Consider the following 8,133-nt stretch of genomic DNA (forward strand, 5'->3'; position numbering starts at 1 on the left):
TCACAGTGACTTTTGTGTTCTGGTCTCAGCTACCCCTCCAGCAGTCAGAATGGACATTCATAGACCAGATGTGGAAAGTGAGGCTCAGAGAGGTGAAGTGACTTCCCTTTGTCCTAGTGGTCAGCCACAGGCAGCAAACAGCTGTGACATCTGGTTTGGGCAAGAAGGGAGGGGCTCCCCATAGACCTGGGGGTCCAGCTAGTCATTCCTCAGCTCCAGTCCAAGGTAAGAGAGCTGCCCCGTCCCGGTTAGTGTGTGTGTGTGTGTGTGTCTGTGTGTGTGTGTGTGTGCGTGCGTACGCGTGTGTGTATTCAATAAGCACCTTCTCCTCTGTCCTGGATACCCACAGGGCCCTGGAGATCCACCCCCCACAAAAGGTGGTAAGGAAGGCAGCCTGGAGAGGGATAGAACTGGCTGAGGGTGTTAAGTGTCAAGATGCGGGAGCACCAGAGTAAGCAGCCTCTCTCTGAGAGGGTGGGGAGGGCAAGAAGGTTGAGATCCTGCACCCAGGACACAGATGTGGGAGCAAAAGGACCCCCGTGGAGTACTTTGCTGACAGTCACCATTTCCCTGGCACCAGCCTGGGGGTGGAGGTAGGAGGACACCAGATGAACACCAGAACCCTCAGAAGTCGTCTCAGGTCCGTGATGTATGCCACTGGGGACATGGGACAGGAGGGTAAGCCACTTAGTAGCTGGGTGACTTGGGCATGTCATTTAAAGCCTCTGAGCCTCAGCACCCCCTCCTTTGTTGAAAGGTGCTGTCCCCTCTACTGGGCATGCTCAGCTCCTGCCTAATGAGCTCCTACTCATCCTTCAAAGCCCAATCCATTATGACCTCTTTATGGAATTTTCTCTACCAAGAAGCCCTTCAGTAAAGTACTCACCTCCATGCATTGTGATGGCTCCTGGGTCTGAATTTTCCCTCCACCCCCATGTGGGCTACAATCAAATCCTGCATGAAACAATGACTTATGGGGCAGCAATCCCTGGGCTAGAAGCTGATACAAACACACCTGGCCCCTGCCTTCATGGAGTTAATATCCAGTGAAAGAAACAGCCATGAATCGAGTAGCAACACATAAATGTATGATCCTGAGCTCTAGTGAACATGATGAAAGGCGGTCATGGGGTGCTTTGAGAGTTTGTAATAGGAGGGTCTGACCCAGTGTGGGGGATCAGGCCCTGGGAACATGACAATTGGGAAAAGCTCTGAATGCTGGGAGCATATCTGTTTTTGAACAATAGCTATTAATTAAAACTGCATATGGGTATATTTTTCTTCATGTAGTTAATAAAATGTAAAACCCTGGTTGGTCTTTCAAATGGAAATGAAGCTTAATATCTAGTGCTTTATTCATCTTTCTTTTAATTAACTTTATTCTAAAAAGGACTGTTGCACCTTTTCAATATTTTTCTATATGATTTCTTACTTTCACAGTCATATTTTCATTCTTCACTACAGAAATAAATTCTACCTGGGCAAAAAAGAGGGGGAAGCAGCTGGGATGGGGAGCAGAGGGAAACTGTACCAAGAAGAGGGAACAGTATGTGCAAAGGCCCTGAGGTGGGATGGTGGTGTGGACAAAAAACTGAAATGAGATGAACATACCAGAGCAACAAAATAAGGCAGGAGGAAGTGGGTGGTGAGGCTGGAGAGGTAGGCTGGGGCCTCGTGGGCCACAGGGAGAAGGCTGGTCTTTAACTGAAGGACTGTGGACAGCTTTAGCAGGCATTTAGTTGGAGGGTGACCCAGACAAACTCGTGCGTTGTTAAGTGTCCCGATGGCTGAAGACTGGGTGTCCCTGTGTCCCCTGGGCTCAGGGCCAGGGCACATCATGGATAACATGCTCAGTACATGTTTGCTGAAAAGAAAGACTGTCCCAGAAATCACCCATGTTTCGGACACAGCCAGGCCCATCCAGAGCTCTCCTCTCCTCAGGGAGGGAAGACCATGTGCCTTTGCCTGGCAGGCCTGCCGTGGGGCTCAGCCATGCCTGCTTCTTCAACACACCCTCTGCATCTCCACCTCCCTGCCTCTGCTCCTGCCGTCCCACCCCACCCGGATGCTCGCCTTGTTCCCCATACTCTCCCCCTCCCACCAGTTCCTTTCAACGTGTTACTCATCCATCCAGAAAAGGCTGACTCCTACTTCTTCTAAGAAACCTTACCAGGCCACATGTTTGGGGACTGACAGACCACATGAGCGGATGAATGTGTTTTGACTTTGATGTAACCAACACTGACTATATGCCTCTCAGAAGCCCGGCACTGCATAAGGCCTTTCCCCAAACCCCAGACACCCCAACCCTTCAAGTTAGTGTAGCCATTCCATTCTACGGATGAGAAAACTGAGGCTCCAGAAGATCACTTAATTTGCCCAAATCCCCACAGCTAGAAAGCCACAGAGCTAGGACTCTGGAACATTTGTCCATCCATCCATCCATCCAACAAATATTTGCTGAGTGTCCACTCTGTGCCAGGGACTGTTCCAGGGGCTGAGACACATCAGTAAACAAAATATATCAAACTCCTTGCCCTTGTGGGGCTTCCAGGCTGGGAGACAGAGGCAGATAACAAACAACAGGAGTGATAACTAAATAAGAACATTGCATAGAGCAGGTCAGGGTGATTGGAGGGACTGGTGGTGGTCAGGTCGACCTCTTTGGGAAGGTGGCATCCCTGAGATTCTGCTTTCCGTGGTCTCTGAGGTATGATCGGTGTCTGGAGACTTCTGGCCCAGGAGATGCCCACGAATGGGTGTACTTGATGAGAGGAGAGAGGCTAGCCTCAGCCAAGGACGGAAGTGTCCAACATCACAATCCCAGGGTAGGAAGGCCCCTGGGATGTGATCCAACTTGACCTTCCAGTAATGCAGAAAGCCTTTATGTGGCTTCCGAGCAGACGGCTTTTCAAGCACACGCAGGGTGCCAGGAGGCTGGTTTCCTGTCTGCCTGGGCTGAGGTCATTCGTGTGGTCACACACCGGAAGTGACAGGCTGGTATGCTGGCGAGGATAATCACAGGTGAGAAGCCCTCCTTTCTGGCCCTGCTTTTCCTGCAAACTGTGTGGCTCGGCCAAACACCTTCTTCTTCCCAGGCCTCCATTTCCCATTTGTGCCATGATGGGGTGGCCCTGGATGGTCCCCCAAGGCCCTTCTATCTCAGACAATACTTTGACACTCATATTGGAAATGACAGAACGGACTCCAGAGTTTTATCTGCATGTTCATTCTTCCACGCATTCATTGAGTCAACAAATACTTTTTGAGCATTTGAGTCTGTGCCAGACAGGGTGCCAGTGTGGGAAAGCCAGGCGAGAGCTTAGGGTCCCGTGGCCGGCTTCCTCTGGCTCAGGCCCTGCCAAGAGAGCGTTTCCCACCCTCCTGGGTCACCACGTCAGTGATCAGGTGTGACAATAAGAGTCCAAGGTCAAGGCACCCTTTTTCTTTGTGAAACGTGCCTTCCATTTCCACTTAATTTCCCAACTTTCATCCACTCCTGAACCACTTTTATGATTGTGGCTGAACCCCCATCTCTTTCATTCCATTATTTACCTAGATTGATCTTTAAATCAATGCACCTTTGAAAAAAAAGCAAAAAAAAAAGTTTAAGCAGAAAAATTAATATCACAACCAAATATAGAAAACGAAAAATAAAAACTTGACACAAATAAAAATTAATTGTAAAAATATACAACACAACCAAGGTGGTGATTATATTCCACCGAGACCATTTTCTCCTGCAGCCTCTGAACCTGAAGCCTGCTCTACTTTGTTAAAAAGGAAAGTTAGCAGCCACCCAATGGCTGTAAAGACATGCTGGCACCAAGGAGAGACTTCCTCCTTGAGGAGATCAGGAAGGAGAGCTGATAAAGGAAGGATATTGCTACTGCATGGGTCCATGTCACAGGTAGAAAGCACTTGAGGTTGTTTCATGGAGTCATCTCCCCCATCCCCTGCCCCGGAGTCTCAGGTCAAGGTTGGAAAGTGTTCATGACTTATGAGCCTGATTGGTCATTCTTCTTTCTTAAAATAAATTTTAAACTTTTGAATAACTTTAGATTTACAGAAAAGTTGTGAAGATAGTACAGGGTTTCTGCTTCCCCTGGCCCCGATTTCCTCAATGTTAGCATCCTACATAACCATGAGGCACCTGACACAATTAAGGAACTAATGTTGGTACATTACTATTAACTGAACTTCATTTGGATTTCAACAGTTTTTTTTCACTAATATCCTTTTGTCTGTTCCAGGCTCAAACCCAAGATACTGTGTTGCATTTAATGGCCTTTCACTTTAAGGACTTTGGCAGGGGCTTCAAGGCGCTGGAGGTTGGCAGGAGGCCCTGGCGTCAGATAGGCTGAACTTCAAATTCCAGCTCTGTCTTGCATTTGGTTTGTGGCATTAGGCAAGGCACTTAATTGGGCCCAATCCTTAGTTTTTCCTCTCTGTGAAGTGGAGATCGTCAGAGACGTCTCACAGGGTATTTGAGGGGGCTTCCATGATGTAATGCTTGTGAATCTACTTTGCACCTGGTAAACATTCATCCATATCTGTGATGGCTGTTAAAGGCAACCAGGCTGGGGAGGGAAGTGTACTGTGTGCACTTCCATGAAAGCCGCTTGTCCTTCCAGCACAGGTAACATTTTGGCTGTTGTTTTTCTTGGCATGATGTAAACAAAAGACTCACAGATTCCTGGAATAGGCTGGGGAAAGGGCCCCCTAAGGAGAAAGATCCCTTCTGGAGCGGGAAGCCTGTGTGTTTCATAATGTTGAAATAGAGACCTCCTCTCCAAAACCAGCCAGAAACAGATGAACAGTCAGAAAAAAAAAAAAAAAAAAAAAAAAAAAAAACTCCTCAGGGCTTGGGCATCTGTCTAGACCTACCCCCTTTCCACATCTCCACCCTCAGCTTGACTCAGATTCCTAAAAGTCAGGTGATCATCCAGGCAGGCTAAGAAATGAGCAAAGTTGCAGCAAAAGAGGTTGCCAGGAGCTCTGGGTAGCCCTTCCCCTTGAGACAGCTGCACAGGTCCACAGTGGGTAATGTTGGGTCCTTGTTGGGAGGCTCTGAAGGGACACTTCTGGTTAAGATGGCATTGCAAGGTCAGCCTTGCGGCACCCAATCTGCTCCACAGTTAATAGCAAAAATACATTAAATATATACATATGAAGAGAAAAGTATAATGAAGTGATATGAAGATCTTCATAAACCAGGAATGGGACCAAAGCATAAGGATATGTGAGGCAGGCAGGAGATCCTATAGCCCAGAAAGGAAGAGTCTAGAGTGGCCCAAACACAGCAGGAGAGGCAGTTGGAGGATGGACTTGGGAGAAAGATTCCATCTTGATGGTACCGTGAATGGGGGTCCTCTCCTGCTTTGTTGCTGATCCAGCCAGATTGGTCTTATGATCTGGGGAGAAACAGGCCTTTACTTTCCAGGAAGTCCAAGACCTCAGCAGCTGAGGAGCTCAGAGCCAAAAGTAAGCTTGGAGAGCTTCTCTCTGGGGCCAGGGCACAAGCGGTGTGGGGAGGGAGCGCCCAGCTTTCTCCACTCCCAAGCCTTCTCATATTTCCCTGGAAAGCCTGACTCTGCAGTTCTAGGTGGGCCTGGGAATCTGAATTTTTACAAGACTACAGGCTCTCCTGACAATTAGCCAAGCTTGGAAAACCCCATACTCCTTTAGGTTGCCAACTTGTGTTTCGCCAACTGTAGGTCTTTACAAAAGTCCCTGGGCGAGGGTGAATCAGCAAAGCCTGGCCCTCGGGGCTCCCACCTTTCCTCCCACTGCCCTCCCACTGCCTCCATCATCTTTATATTTCCCTTTATTCTTCTCCCCATCACTCCCTGATCACAGTCCCTGTCCCGGAGGAAGCCACACAAGGTCCAGACTGTCTGACCAGGAAGACAGACACGTAGGAATGTAAGTCGCTCTGGTTTGCTCCAGGTGTTTGTAAAGGGAGGGACAGACTTTTTATGGGATCCAGGAATACTTGGTGAGTGGGTGATTTGGAACTGGAGCTGGCAGGTGGAAAGGAGTTTGTCAGGTGAGAGAGTGGCGAGGGCAATCTAGACAGACTGAAAATCATGTGTGATCATACCGCATAGGGAAAGAAATGGCAGGGCTGCATTCATTTCATTTTATTTTATTTAGTCTATTTTACTTAGGTATAGTTTATATAGTGTAAATTACACATATATTTCTGGCCATTTTTTCTTCAAAGCTTCTTCTGTCCTCCCCTACCCACTTTTTGCTTAGACTCCAATTACACATATGTTAGGCCACTTGATTTTGTCCCACAGGTCACTGGGACACTGTTATTTTTTCCCCCAGTTTGCTCTCTTCAGTTTGGAGAGCTCCTATTGCTGTATTTTCAAGCTTACTGACCTCTTCTACAATTTAGATTTTCTCATGAGCCTAGCCAGTGAATTTTTCATTTTGGATACTGAATTTTTCATCTCTAAAAGGTCAATTTGATTCTTTTCTATACATTTGATTTTTATCACATTATATCAATGTTTTATTGTTTAGGCATATTTAAATAGCCATTTTAAAGTCCTTGTCTGTTAATTCCATAATTTCAGTCATGTCTGTGTCTGTTTCCACTGACTGATTTTTTTCTTCTGGACATGGATCACATGTTCCCATTTCTTAGAATATTTAACAATTTTTGATTGGATGCTGGACATTGTGGCATTACAATTTTTTGATCTGGGTTTTGTTGAATTCCTCTATGGTGTGTTGACATTGGTTTTGACAGTGAACTAAATTACCTACAAAACTGCTTTATTCTGTCAATGCATATTTTCAGGTTTTGTTAGGGTGCCTAGAACAGCTTTAAACCAAAGTTAATTTAGCCTAATGTCAAGATGCAAAACTTCCAGGGTCTCTACTGAATGCCCCAGGTGTTCCATGAGGTCTCTTCACTCTGGCTGGTTATAACCTAAGTATCTCCACATGCTATGTGAATCCTAGGAATTGTTCTGCTTACATCTTAACAGCAGGGTTTTTTTGTTTGTTTATTTTTGTTTTGGACCAACTTTGTGGAATTTCACTTTGTGCATGCAGAGGTGAGCACTTAGCTTTGGATTTAAGCTAATGTACATTTTTGCTGCACAAATTGTAGCTTCTTCAGCTTTCCCAAACTCTGATGCCCATCTTCTAAGCAAACCTACCATGTTCTCCTTGGGCTCCCCTCCCTGTGTACAGAACATGCCAGTAGGCAGAAAATTGAAACAATTATTGGACTTACCTCATTTGTTTCCCTTCTCTGCCTGTAGTTCAGTGTCTGAATTGTTTCATATTTTTTGTGTCTCAATTGTTTCATATATTTTGTCCAGTTTTCTAACTGCAAGTCCAATGTCAGACTTATCTTGGCCAGAAGTGTAAGTCAATTCAAATTTTATATACGTATATACCTGTGGGATGATCATCCTAATTAAGACCCTAAAAAAGTCTCCTTTGCTCGTATCCAGTCAGTATCACCCCTCAGAGCTAAATTGCTCGTCTAATTTTATTTCAATTATTGAGCACTTATTATTGGCGAAACAGTGCTGTACAGGGAGAACAATATAGACAACTTCCTGATTCATTAAATTTTCAGCCACACAAATAAAAGCAAAATTATGACAATGGTAGGTATTTCACTAAGAGGTTAATGGTGCTATGAAAACATTTCGTAGGAGGAATTTTTCTTATCTGGGTAGTCAAAGAGATCTTCCTTGAGGAAGCAACATGAGCTAAGATCTAAACAATGAATATGAATTAATTAGGGGGAAGGTCAGTGAGGGGAGTGTGGGTAACACTCTAGGAGTAGGGTCCAACAAGCATCACCTGTGAGGATCATGAAAATGGGCAGAATGGCTGGACATAGCAGTCTGAGCATTGGCTTTGAGATGTGTGATGAAGTTAGAGAGGCCAGCAGAGCACAGGCTCTGTGGGTTAGATTAAAGATCAGTGCCCACTCTGGGAAATAGGAGGCTGTTGGAACATTTAAACTACGTAAGTGATATGTTGACAAGGGGAGTGAGGAAGAAGGAGGTGCAAGGATGAGTCCTGGGTTTGAATAACTAGGTGAGTGGTGGTGCCGTGGAAGGAGATGTTGAAAGGAAGTTTCGGTTGTAACTTTGG

This window comes from Mesoplodon densirostris, chromosome 4, assembly GCF_025265405.1.
Source record: "Mesoplodon densirostris isolate mMesDen1 chromosome 4, mMesDen1 primary haplotype, whole genome shotgun sequence".
Taxonomy (NCBI): Eukaryota; Metazoa; Chordata; class Mammalia; order Artiodactyla; family Ziphiidae; genus Mesoplodon; species Mesoplodon densirostris.